The sequence below is a fragment of the Leopardus geoffroyi genome, chromosome D2, assembly GCF_018350155.1.
Source record: "Leopardus geoffroyi isolate Oge1 chromosome D2, O.geoffroyi_Oge1_pat1.0, whole genome shotgun sequence".
Lineage (NCBI taxonomy): Eukaryota > Metazoa > Chordata > Mammalia > Carnivora > Felidae > Leopardus > Leopardus geoffroyi.
Window position 1 is genome coordinate 24,806,395 of NC_059334.1, and position 14,468 is coordinate 24,820,862.

Consider the following 14,468-nt stretch of genomic DNA (forward strand, 5'->3'; position numbering starts at 1 on the left):
CTTTTTAAGAGTTTTTAGCTTAACATAGTTGTTTTTTATTGGGGGTTTGGGGAGGCAGAGTGGGTGGAAGGTAAAAGACCCCAAAGCCAGCAGTTATGAACAGATCCAGAGAGGCCTGTCATTCCTGACAAACATGCATGTCAAAGCCAAGGGGGGTTGAGGCCTGCGCTCAACACCCCCACAAACCCCCTCTGTTTGCTTCTCCCATCCCCCACCCCTTGGTTGATGACTACCACTGAGGGCATCATGGACGACATACCCAACCTGCCACTGCATGAGGAAGGCCCGGCTCAGCCCCAGTCCTAACAATGCCAGGAAGACAAGCAAAGGCCATCAGTCTCCATTACGAAGACAGTATTTTCCTCCCATATTATCCCATCTGTCATGTCTTCCTTGGACTCCAAAGCATCACTGTCTCATACATCATCATCATTTTCTCCCCACAAAGATGGAAAACCCCGGGGGTGGGGTACGTTTTGCCTCCCATCCAGCCCTGGATGGCCAAGGGCCTTCCCGGAGTGACAGAAGCAATGCTCAGCTACGAGGGGAGACATTTGCATTCCAATTAGGCCCAGGGCTTTGAAGAATGGGGGAGGACAGCCAGTTTGTAAATCCGAAGTTTAAATAAACTTCCACAATCTCTGGAGGCTGGGAGAGGGCTCCGATGACACTAGCAGGGAGGCAGAGGGAAAAAAAAAAACCCAAATCAGAAGAGCTCATGGAATATGGATACACCGAGTCTTGACAGAGCAAAGACACATTGTCTCTGAGAATTGGAATATGTATTAATAGTTGTATTTAATTAAACACGGGGTGTACTATTTTATTAAATTCTCACAACAGTCTTGTTTTACATTTACAGGACATTTTTTTAAGGGATAAAATTTAGGCCTAGAGGATCAGCCAAAAGTAGAAGAAACCTATTTGTCTGATTCTAGATTTTGACACTGCAGTGTTACTAATTGGTCAGCTATGGAACACTCCAGATCTTGTGCCTATTTCCTAACTAATAATATTAATAGTTACTATTCATTGAGTCCTACTATGTGTCAGGCATTGTTCTAAACATTTTGTGTGCATATTTTCATTTAATCTGCACCTTGAGAGAGAGATGTCATTACCATCATTATCTAGGGTTTAGAGAAATCAAGTAACTCACCAGATCCCCCACTAGCAGTTGCTGGAGTTAGGATTCAGACTCAGACTCTAGTGTCGATATAGAGCCAACATAAATACTGATTTGCTGTCCAGTAGTCTGGACTATCATAGTAGAAGGAAACAACCATGAAGCATAGGAGCATTCATTAATGGATTCCTCACCAGTGTTAATCTGGATGAAATCAGTTGAAAATGAACCTCAAGGCAAGTCTCAAAGGAGAAAACATGGCACCAGAGTGAGTGAGAAAGACCCAGGCCTTTCCTTGGTTTTGAGAGGGAAAGCTTATCGGCTGATGGTGAGTATGAATTTGGTTTTCTTGGTGTCAGCTTGGAGAGCCACAGCTTGCTCTTCGCCACTGGGCAGAGAGAGGAGCACCTGGGACTGCCTGCCTGGTGACAAACCAGCATGTAGGGGTCTGGTTCCTAGGCCTGCCAGTAGGGCAGGGCAGCGCACCCTTTCAGCCCTGTCTCTGCTTGCACTAGCTTGTCCTGGGCTCCTAAAAGTTTGAACTGGGTAATTCTACTGCGTGGATTTCAACCCACTTGCTTAGAAAAGGGCTGCTATCATGCCCAGTGTTAAGGCAGCAGCAACAGAAACTCAACCCAGCTCAAAATGGTTGTAAGAGACCCTGTGGTTTCCTACCTGTCAGTCATCCCCTTTCTTTCTGTTAATAGAACCCAGATCTTGTTCAGCTAACCCTCCTCCTCACAGTCCAGTGTTTCACTGTACCCATATGGTAACTCCATTCCCCTTGACAGTGAGCAACTAAAGAATGGACAAATGACATAATTGCAGCCAATCAGGTGCAAAGGGATGTATGCAGGAGGGCTCTGGAAAGGTTTCTGCACTGAATTAAAAAAGAGAGAGAGACACACACACACAAAGTAATAATGTGATGGCCAGAACTACAACAGCCATGTTGCTACCTCAGGCTACTTCCCCTGAGAACTATTCCAACCACCCTGAAAAGGAGAGTCTAGAATGATGGAAAGAACTTGAGTCCTTGAAGGCACTGTTAAGTCACCAAATCAACCAACCCCAGAGCTCTCCTACCTTGGAGTTTTGATTATGTAAGATATATATTTTTCATCACGTATATCAATAGAGTATTGTGCAGGAAACACTGGTAAAATGAGATTAAATAAGATAGTCCACACTAAGCACTTCTGACAGTGCCTGCCAGGTAGGAAATTTTAGCTATGATTATATCCTTCATATGTGTTTAAATTCCCAGCTCTGTCTTCTCTCTTGCCCTTTGAGTAAAGAGGCAAATAATGAAGGTAACTGGTCTATGTAATCCACTTCAGGTCTTCAGGAAGTCTCAGAAATATTCAACCTAAAACATGTATGTTGAACTATAGCAACAGTCTGAACAGAATCTATGCAAAGCAAAGGAGTATAGAGGTTTGAGCTAAGACTATCACCTTATCTCACCTGACTACAAAATCATAAAAACCCACAATAAAGGGATATAGTTTAGAGATTTACTGTGAATTTCCTGGTCATTAACTGAATCAAAACTGAAAGTAGTGTCTCTCCTCTTCCTTGTAAACTGCACACTTTATGAAGAAAAAGCAATATTCCCAGCCAACATGTGCCTGTTATGTAATAAATACATATTAGAGATTCTTTGAAAAGGGTGTGATTTATAGTTGGATCCTGCCAGCTACTTTGAAAGCATACCATTTTTCATGTAAAGCTAATTAGAGGATTCTTAATTAGCAAATCTTCCATTCAATAGATAGACAATGAAGATTTTTCACAACAATTGTAATATTTAGTTCTCTTTTTCTCATTTTAACAAAGCAAACTAGAAAGATACCATTTGTAAAAATCTCTGTTTGGGGCGCCTGGGTGGCTCAGTCGGTTGGGCGTCCGACTTTGGCTCAGGTCACGATCTCGCGGTCCGTGAGTTCGAGCCCCGCGTCGGGCTCTGGGCTGATGGCTCAGAGCCTGGAGCCTGCTTCCGATTCTGTGTCTCCCTCTGATTCTGTGTCTCCCTCTCTCTCTGCCCCTCCCCCGCTCATGCTCTGTCTCTCTCTGTCTCTCTCTGTCTCAAAAATAAATAAAACGTTAAAAAAAATTTTTAAAAAAATCTCTGTTCAAGGCCTGCAAAGCTTATAACCTGGAAATGGTCAGGGAGAAGTGAGATATGTGGACCCTCCCACCCTTGACTTTGACTTGCTTTGGGATCTGGGGCAACTCATGTCCTTTCTAGTCTTTTTTCCCACCTATGAAATGGGGATGTTAAATCCAATGGGTGTCACCCAACCTCAGCATTTTGGAACACATAATTCTTTAGGTGTTTGGCAGCGTGCCTGACATTTACCCACTAGACAGCAGTAGCACCCCCATCCCCAGTCCACCCCAGTTAGGACCATCAAATATATCTTCAGACATTGCCAAATGTCCCCTGCAGTGGGGAGGCAAAATCATCCCAGCTGAGAACAACTGAATTAGATCAGGGGTAATAAATGCAGACAAAGGTCAAGCTATTATACAAATGAGAGAACTAGGCTAGATTAAAGAAAGGCAAATTTGAGAACATGTATCCAATCAAAAGGGGAGAATACTCTTCACCTCCAGTGGACACTCACCATATGTTACAACTGTTCAAGAGAGGGCATGAATCCCATGATTCCGTGAAATCGCTTGACTTTTTTTTTTTTTTTTTTTTTTAATGTTGGCAATTCCTTCCTTGTAGCAGTTAGGAAAGTAGGTTCTGGAACTATGCTTTCTGAGTTCAGACCCCAGGTTTACCTCTTACTGATTCCAATATTTGGCAAGTTCCTTAAAATCACTAGTTCTTGGTTTTATCACCTGTAAAATAAAGACAATAATAATACTCATAAAATAATTGTCAGGATTAAATAACACAACATATGTGAAGGGATAAGAGCTTAATACATATTAGCCATAATTATTCCTAAGATATAAAAATACTATAAACGGGGCACCTGGGTGGCTCAGTCGGTTAAGCGGCTGAGTCTTGATTTCAGCTCAAGTCATGACCTCATGGTTCATGAGACTGAGCCCCTCAGTGGGCTCCACGCTAACAACAGAGAGCCTGTTTGGGATTTTCTCTCTCTCCCTCTTTCTCTGCCCCTCTCCCGCTCTTTCTCTCTCTCTTCCTCTCTCTCTTTCCTTCTCTCTATCTCAAAATAAATAAAAACTATTGAGAGGATCATATGGTTCTTGTCCTTTCTTTTATTGACATGATGAATCATGTTAATTTTTTTGCGGATATTGAACCAGCCCTGCATCCCAGGTATAAATCCCACTTGGTCACAGTGAATAATTTTTTTAATGTATTATTGGATCAGGTTGGCTAATACCTTGTTGAGGATTTTTGCATCCATGTTCACCAGGGAAATTGGTCTATAGTTCTCCTTTTTAGTGGGGTCTCTGGTTTTGGAATCAAGGTAATGCTGGCTTCATAGAAAGAGTTTGGAGGTTTTCCTTCCATTTCTATTTTTTGGAACAGTTTCAAGAGAATAGGTGTTAATTCTTCCTTAAATGTTTGGTAGAATTCCCCTGGAAAGCCATCTGGCCCTGGACTCTTGTTTTTTGGCAGATTTTTGTATTACTATGACTGTTGGGAATAACTATGTTGGCAGCCAAGTTACCATGCTTGATACAACGGCTATTTTCTAAAGCAATTAAAATAAAGGTGTAACAATTTGGTATATCAAATAAATAAATAAATAAATAAATAAATAAAACTAAATAAAAATAACTTTAAAAAATACTATAAACTAAACTAAATATAGCTATAAGTCAGATTCAGCCTAAAGGCTACAGGTTTACAACTCTGAACTACAGGATTCCAAGGATTTCTTCAGGTTCCCTAAAGTTTTATGATTTCATTTCATGGAAGCAAGTATACTGATTAGCTTCTGATTATTTCTATAGACTCTAGGTGAGGAGATAGAGCTCTTACACTAGCAAAGATCAGGTAGTCAGAACAGAATTCTAATTAAATGGCAAAACATATGTTCTTGGAGATCAGAAAGAGAGGTTGAAGAGCCATCTACATTTTTCATTTAAGAAAAGATTGGGTTTTGTTTCTCTTTTTAAAAAATGTACACAAAGGAGAAGAGCATCAAATTTGGAAACTGACATCCTCATCAGTATCCTCTTAACAGATGCCTTGACAATACAATGAGTTATTGCCTACTTTCTAGCTAAAACAAATTGACAATTATAAGTTGGTATCATTAGCTCAATCGCTTTTCAGTGAGATAGCTGATAGAGGCAATAATAGATTGGCTTCTCCATCCTTATCCTCCCACTGGAAAACAACATATCCACTCCTGATCAATACTTTGATCTGAGTTACTTATAATGCTGTCAGACATGAGTGTCTGCTTCACTCCAGGGTGAAGAAATAAGATAGTTTTGCAAAATTTAGGCCAGATATTACATTGTCTTGGGTGAGCTGTTCTTCTGGTCTAGAGCCACATAACCAAATCAGCACTGTAGAGGATTACAGAAAGTAAAGGGGCAGTTGCCTTTAATAATAATAATAATAATAATAATAATAATAATAATGTGCCACTGCCTTTATTAAAACTATGTCAGGGAGACATGGAGTAGAATGAACTCATGGTAGCCCATGTATTTGAACAACATCTCAGGAAAATGATTTGAGAATGTGCCTTAAATGCTTTAAAATAAAAGCTTTAACCATTTGATCCATAATTAACCTCCCATGAATCTGTCACAAGGAAATTAAGAACCTAGAATCAAAATATATGCATAGAGATGTTCCACATAATGTTATTTATAATAGAAAAAGTAGGTACCAAACCAAATGACCAGTATTAGAAAAATGCAAAATTTATTAAGGAATAGCCCTATGATGAACTATTATGCAATTAATTAGAAATGGTGTTTCAAGGAATATTTCACTTCATGAGAACATTCTTAATATATAATGCTATGCCAAAAAAAGTGATAAAAAATTGGATATGCAATGTGATGCCAATTGTGTGTATGTATGTGTGTATAGTACGTCAAAATGTGAACTCTAGTTATTTTTAGGTGGAATTATAAGTAATCTTTATTTCCATTTATAAACTTCTCTGCATTTTCTAAATTCTTTGATGGACCTCAGGTTGCCACATGCAGTTGTGCAGTTGTGCACTGAAGAAGGGAACCAAGCCCACAGAGCACTCCATGTCATGGACCCATGCACTGCCTCTGTTCAGAGAGGATGACTTTTAATTTAAAAATTTTTTAAGTATATTTATTTATTTTGAGAGAGAGAGAGAGTGAGAATGAGAGGGAGAGGGGCAGAGAGAGAGGGAGAGAGAGAATATCCCAAGCAGGCTCCACATTGTCAGTGCAGAGTCCAGTCCAACACGGGGCTTGATCTCACGAACTGTGAGATTGTGACCTGAGCTAAGATCAAGAGTCAGACGCTTAACCAACTGAGCCCCCTCAGATACCCTGAGAGGATGACTTTTTAAACTCATACAATGGCACCATGAAGGATACTGTTCCATAATCATATTTTTATGGTCAGAAAAAAATGTAATATAAAAAATGAATAATACCATCAATACCAGGGGTGGATAAGTGTCTATGTGAAGCTTGAGGCTTATATAGTTTAGGAGGCCTCTTTGTAAAAAGAATATAAACTTTTAATTATAAAATTAGTGACTGATGTGTATTTCAATTTAGAATGAGAAAATAAGTCACACACACACACACACACACACACACACAAATCCTGGAGCTTTAGAGATTAGTTCTTTTCTCTTGTAACTTAGCAGAAATGCTTATATGGAAGTGCTGTCAGGTTGCAGTCTGGCTCCCCTGCCCATGAACATTCTACTACCCTCAGCAACACTTAGTTGTCTTGGGGGTCCACTCAAGTGAAAGACCCTGGATGAAGCTTGTGTTTCACTTGTGCCATAGTAAATCTGGTTCTGATCTTTAGAGAAAGAAAAAGCAGATAAACTCAGAGCCAGATACTATTTTCACAAGTAAATTACATAAATAACATGGCTCCAAATCAAACAATCTAAAAAGTAACTTAAGTACCCAACACTACAAAATTTAGCACGGGCATTTGATAAATGCCCATTAATGTTTATTAACATTTGGGAAGTTTTCTGCTTTATCCACCTTATGTTTAATATTAATTCATTTTTTTAAGTTTTATAATTTTAAAAAAGTTAATCTCAAGGTCCTCTGCCATACCTAGAGCTCTCCATGGGCAGGAGAGCTAAGAAAAAAATCTTTGGGAGTCCACGACAGCTTCTTAAGGCAGAGAAATGGTATAGGATTCAGAGCAGGTCTGTCCCTAGTGAGCCACAGAGAATATTGAACTAAGTTCCTATCACAGAAAGGTAACAGCAAAAGAGTGCTCCTTCAGTTAAAACAAAACAAAACTAAAGCCCAAACAACAATCAGAACAGACTTTCATATAAATACTACCAGTCAAAACCCAATTGCCAGAGTATCATCAGTGGTTTTGCAACAATTTTAGAAAGCGAATTTTTTGAACCAAAACTTAAGCTGAACTCTAATATATAAATGAATAAGTATTTTTAATGTTACCCAAAATGTATAAAAACACCTAGAGCTACAACTATCTTCAACATGTCATTACAACATGGCATGCTATGTGTTCATAACTCAACTGACAAACTATTTTAAAGTTGACAATGGCATTTGCAGGCTACCCAATTTTACATGTTGTACATAATGCCCAAATCGCCAAAAAAAGACCAGTACAGAGTTATAATGTTCTTATTCAGTGACATCCATATAAGATATTCAAATTTATGCACAGAATGGGGAAAAACACCGTAAATAAGATTGGAAGACAAATTATATAGTCTGGAGGGAAATATTCACACACATATAACAGATTGTATATATATAATTGGGATTCCAGAAAGAGAAAAAAAAGAAAGGGACTGAAGAAGTATTTGAAGAGATAATGGCTGAAATTTTTTTCAAAATTGTTGAAAGATATCAACCCACAGATACAAGATCAGCAAACCCCAAACAATCTAAAAACAACAACAACAACAAATCCACACTTAGGCACATTATAGTCAAACAGTTGAAAACAAACAACAAACCAAATCAGAAAATCTTGAAAGCAAATGGAGGCTTCAAAAGGTGGGATGAGGCACATATTTTATATAAGGAAAGAATAATAAGGATGAGAACTAGCTTCTCATCAAAAATAGTGGCCAGAAGACAATGGCATGACATCTCTAAGTACTAAAAGAAAAAACCTGCCAACTCTGAAATTCTATATCCAGTGAATATATCTTTCAAAACTGGAGATGAAATAAAAACATTCTTAGACAAAAGTTGAAAGAATTTTTCTCCACAGACCGTACCACATGAAATGCAAAGAGAAGATTTTTTGTTTTGGGTTTTTTTTATTAATTTTTTTTAATTAATGCTTTTTATTTATTTTTGAGAGGAAGAGAGAGACAGAGTGTGAGTGGGGGAAGGGCAGAGAGAGAGAGGGAGACACAGAATCGGAAGCAGGCTCCAGGCTCTGAGCTGTCAGCACAGAGCCTGACACAGGGCTTGAACTCACGAACCATGAGATCATGACCCGAGCTGAAGTCAATGCTTAACTGACTGAGCCACCCAGGTGCCCCAGTTTTTTTTTTAAAGTAGACTTCACATCAGCATGGAGCCCAGTGCAGAGCCCAAACTCATGACCCTGAGATCAAGGCCTGAGCTGAGATCAAGAGTTCGATGTTCAACTGACTGAGCCACCCAGGAGCCCCAACAAAGACAAGTTCTGCAGGATGAACAGAAATTGTACCAGATGAAAACCTGGCTGTGCAAGAAGGAATTAAGCACTCCAGAAAGGAAAATATGTCAGTATACCAATATTATTTTGAACGTTTTCATATATGTGCATTATGTCTAAATTTCCTTAAAATAATTTTAATCATTTACCATAAAAATAACAATGCATCGTGGGGTGTATAGAATAGGCATAAGTACAATGAAATGGCAAGAACAAGAGCACACAAGACTAAAGGATGATACTTGGGAAGTTTACTGTTCTGAGAATAGAGAGAATGGAAGACAGGCAATGTTTGAAGAAATTATCACCAAGAAACTGCCAAAACCAAAAAAAAGATAAGCATCCTCAGATCGAAGGAGTGCCACTACTCATATACACAACAAAATTTTTAAATCAGTCTCTAGACATCATAGTGAAATTTTAGAAACTCAAGAACACATATAAAATACTGAAAGAAAACTATGCTTTAAGAAAGAAAACAAATATCTTCAGAGATTCAAATCTCAGAAGATTTAGCATTCACTGGTGATCTTCTAAAGGAATACTCCAGAATGTACTCCAACAGAGAAACAAATGAACATAGTAGGAAGGAGTGGGAGATAAGAAACATTTATTTATTTTTAAGTTTATTTATTTATTTTGAGAAAGAGAGAAAGTGAGAGTAGGGGAGGAGTAGAGAGAGAGAGAAAGAGAGGGAGAGAGGGAGAGACAGAGGATCCCAAGCAGGCTCCATGCTGACAGCGCAGAGCCTGATGTGGGGCTTGAACTCGTGAACCGTGAGATCATGACCTGAGCCGAAATCAGATGCTTAAACCAACTGAGCCACCCAGGTGCCCCAAGAAATATTTATAAGCAAAGAATACAATGAATGGATTAGTTCTAAATAAGTATTTATTTAAAAGGACAGTCAGAGCAATTTAGAAGTAACATTCTAGATCATATGAACATTGAAAGCAGAGGAAGCACAAAGAGAAGTAAATGTTCTTGTCTTGACCTAGAGAGGGACACAGACTGATTATAACTCTTGTCTTTATTACAAAAATATATTCATGGATATGTAACAAAAACTACAATGTTAAAAAAAACCCTTAACCAATAAAAGAATAGAAATGGAACATATAATTTTAAACCAACAGAAGGGAAAATGGAACAAAGAGCACTTCCTAACTTTATGTTTTTAACAGCACAGAAAATTGCATAGAAGGATAATACCAAACTTACCTGTGTGTTTCTATGTGTGTATGTTTCTGTGTAAACACTATATGCATCTGTGTGTATATTTGGTATGAGTCTTTGTGTGTATATCTGGTGTGTGTCTATGTGTATAATCTTGTGTGTGTGTGGATGTAAACATTATTATATACCATTTTTCTTCACAAAAATAAGATCCCACTGTACTGTTTTTTTCCTTTTCTACCTAGCATGCCATAAATGTTATAGGCAACCTAGCAATCAACAGCCCTGAGGGCAACAAAGCCAGGAAGCTCGATCATCTCGGGACCCATGGCTCACTATGAATGGTCCTGGAAAAAATGGTGGGAACTGGGAGACTTGATTCATTTTCCCTAAGGAACAACATTGTAGGTGGGCTTCGAAAATTGAGTGCAAATCCAGAGCTGAAATACCAATAGTTCTAGCCCTCAGTGCTCCCATGGGGAGCAGAGGAAAAGAAGGCGGCTCAAATTCCCAAATCTTGATCAGCTGAACAGTATAGTGGTTCAGAGTATTTTCTCCAGAGACAGGCTGCCTGGGTTCAAGTGCTTACTATCTGTACGACTGTGGGCAAGTCACTTAATCTTTCTTTGCCTCTGTTTTGTCATCTATAAAATGGAGATCATAATGAGGCCTCCCTAATAGGGGTGTGGTGAGGATTAAATGAGCTAATATATAGCAATCACTCAAATGATGCCTGCCTCATAAATAGCATTCTGTAATTGTTGTGATATCTAGGATTCCAGGGAAATAGACAGAGGTATGAATGGAGCAGAACCAGCCATGGGCTAATGTTTGCTGGGGTTGAGTGATGGGCACATAGGGCTCTACTTCTAGGATACGTTCACATTCTCTATAATAAAAATGCTTTGTAAAAAAAACACTCTATAAATATTAGCTGCTGTGATAGAAAGTGCCAAAAAGAAATGTATCTTCACTTCGGTCACAACTGTGCTACAATGAGAAACACAAGGTGTCCGTATACAAAGCGGCTGTTAGACAAAGGTATGTCATCAATGATGTCATTGATGTCATCAATTCTTGTTATGTGATGTGACCTTAGAGGCTTTATCAAGGTGCTGATCCTCCTGCCCCTCCTCCAACCCCTAAAATTTGTCTCTCAGGCAGCCTCATGGATGCCTGAAATATTCCCATGAAAACCCCAGCTTAAGTTTTTATAACCTAGTCAAAAAGGTGGGGGTGGGGGTAGGGAGAAGGGTGTGAGGGAACAGAAATAAATAGTTAAAGCAAAGCTGCTGCCACTGTCCTCATAAAACACTCTTACATGTTTATTCTCTTCAGAGATAATATTTTGATGAGAATAAAAGAGCCAGAATATAAGAAGGCAAAAGAGAGGTAGGGAGGCAGGAAGGGAGGAGGACCCAGATGGAGAAGCAGACCTCTCTGTCCAAACGGACTTTGTGTCAACCCTGAAGGAAGCCCAAGAAATTGCTGCAGGACAGAGGAAAAGAACCTTCTTAGTCTTGTTATTCAAATTGTGGTCTCTAGGCCTGCAGCTCCAGTATCACCTGGAAATTTGTAGGACACACAGAAACTCAGCCTCACCCTAGACCTAGTGAACCAGACTATTTTTACAAGGTTCCAGGTAATTCTCATGCACATGAAATTGTGAGAACTAACCCAAGACCTAGATATGCTGGCCCTTAGCAAATGTCTGGATAAATGGCTTTTCTGAACAGATGGAGGAGAACAGTGCCAGCTTTGCTTTTATTCAGCAACCTTGCATTCATTCTGTATCCACAGGGTGTATAGAATTATGTAATGCTGTGGTTCTTTGGTTCTTAGCCATTGGTATAAGTTAGAATCACCTGGGGTACTACTAACAATAGTTGTCCAGGTCCCATCCTCAGAAATTCTGATTCAATTGTTCTGGGAGGGACTCAGTCTAAAATGGTAGCAGCTGACTTTGTTGTTTTGCAATATACTTTGTACCAAGTAATAGGACTCCTGGTGAGGATCCATGGATGAGCCATTGAGCCTCCCTACCCTCGCTGAAGACAAAGGCAGTGAAGATGCCAGGAGTCAATGCCATAGAAGAAGGAAAAACTTATCCCAACCTTGTATTGTCTTTTTCCTTTTACAGATGCCCCAGAATCTATGAACCTCTTGCTGATTAGTGTGGGTGGTTGGATGGGAAGGAGGCTGATGTATCTGTGATGGATTTTATAGGGTTTGACCTTTCTCCAAATAGATTAACCTGTTGCCTGAGTCATGACCCCTTTGGAGATATGTTTCCTCTGGCCTCTTTTTCTCCTCTTCCTCCTTCCCCCAACACACACATGCAATGGGGGTCAAAAATTGTCATATAGAACCTGGGTGGCCTCAAATTCTGCTGAATCTCGTTTCTTTGGCTTCCTTGACCTTAGGGAGGTTAAGCAGAGCAAAGCTGTCAATCAGCCTTGAAGCTGGACTTTACATGGCTATTCCTGATCCAACCACCAATGTGTAGATTCTAGTCAACTCCTTTCTGGTTGGGAATCACTTACTTCTGAACCACCCCGTCAATAAGGAGGTGCCCGTTAGCATAACTGGCCCAGTTGCATCCCTCAGTCTCCACTACCAGAAAATTTAATACAGTAATTGTGTCCTCTGCCTCTCTGTCTTTAACTTTGTTTAATTAAAATTATGCCCCATTGCAAGGTAAAGGCAATGGGAAGGTAAGACTTGGGCCATGGCCTATCTGGGCATTGTTTTCTCATTAAAAACTTTCAGCAAAACTTAAATGTCTTCACAATAACTCAGAATTCATCAAGGAAATTCAGGCTCTTAACTCCCTTTCCTTTGTCTTCAAGTGTCTCCTTCAGGGATAAGAGAAATGGGAAAATGAAGGATTCATGAAAAACCAAAGCTAAATCCAAGTGAGGAAGAAGTGAATTAATACATGAAAAGCACAGCTTGTGATGAAGGAAAGGGTGTAGGTGAAATTAGTTCTGACTTCCAAATGCTTCGATCAGTGTGAGCATTTAAAACTTCTAAGGGCAGGAAATGCCTATGCTGAGGTGGTGCTATGGAAAGGAGAGGCGTCATTAAACTCCAGGCTGCCTGTCAGAGATGCTCCAGTCTCCTAACTTGCGACACATCTGTGGAGTTTTTGCAGGAGAGCAGGCTGTCACGTTCAGGAAGAGACGGCACCCTCAAACTAACTCCTCCTCCCTTTGATGCCTGTAGAACTTGGCCATTAAAATCTGCCTTGGGCTAAAACTCAGCAGGCAAGTTTCCAGTCCAGGAACAGCTTTGACAAAATTTTAATAAAATTAGAACCAGATTGGCATTGGGGGATTTGAGTAGGAGAAAAGTTGATCTATATATGTAGATTGACATGAGAACGGCCAGACTCTCACTGTGGAACGCCACATAGCAGTAACTCTTGGCCTGCTGCATTCAGCACACAACTACTAGTGTCCTTGATCCATGAATTTTCTTAGACATTGTTAAGGCATTTAAAAGGCCCTATGCTTAAAAAAAAAACAAAAAAAAAAACAAAAAAAAACAACTATGTTTGGGCAAAGTTCACTCACTTCAGTATTGTTCTGTACTAGCTGGCTAAAAAAGATGAAAGCTTTAAGAAGAACAAAAGTATCTCAAGTCATTTGAGGCATGTGGTTAAGTTTTGTTGTAAATTGATAGAATAATTGCATTGCTTGGAAATGCAAAAGTATTTTCTTTTGAAAACTTAATTTTGTAATATCAGCCTTTCTATAGGATTCTTGGTCCTTGAAGCAAAGAAGATTGGCTTACTTCTGGATATGGGCAGCACACATACCTCTATGTTTATTGTAAGGGATGTAATAATGGCTGCATTTCACTCAAAAACAGAAAGAAAGATCAGAAAACTTCAAAATATGTATTCAATCCATTCCATTCCTTTTGCCATTCTCTTTCCACATGTCTACACCACACAAGGGAACTGCAAGTTACAGTCCTGTCCCTTGACATTTGTTAGGAACTGTAGCTACTCATAGTGACAGAATCTTGCCATCACTTTGACTTCTGTCGTACATACTCAGTATGTTACCAACACTTTACGGAGAAACACTGGAAGATTTTTCTCTAACACTTAGCCTTGTCTAAGTTTATTAAATAGAATAGCAACCACTTTGCATATACAGTAAGGACCCTCCAAGTTATTTTTCAAGTATACCTTATAGATGTATTATGCCAGCAAAGACTGAAAGATCCCCACTAAAATGCCTCGTCTGTATCCTGTTCTCCTTGGTCCAATTGCTCATTTCATGAAAGTCAAAGAGAAGACCATGTTCTAAGAATGCTATGTAAATTCTCTAA

General features: G+C 39.3%; 1 long non-coding RNA gene across 2 annotated transcripts in view; it reads right to left on the minus strand.

Moving 5' to 3' along the window:
• Positions 1 to 14,468, minus strand: part of LOC123576568 — a 66,979-nt gene that overhangs the window by 5,571 nt on the left and 46,940 nt on the right. For both annotated transcript variants that reach the window (XR_006701490.1, XR_006701489.1), the window contains one exon: positions 3,757 to 3,979. This is a non-coding gene — a long non-coding RNA (uncharacterized LOC123576568). The remainder of the gene's footprint in view (positions 1 to 3,756; positions 3,980 to 14,468) is intronic.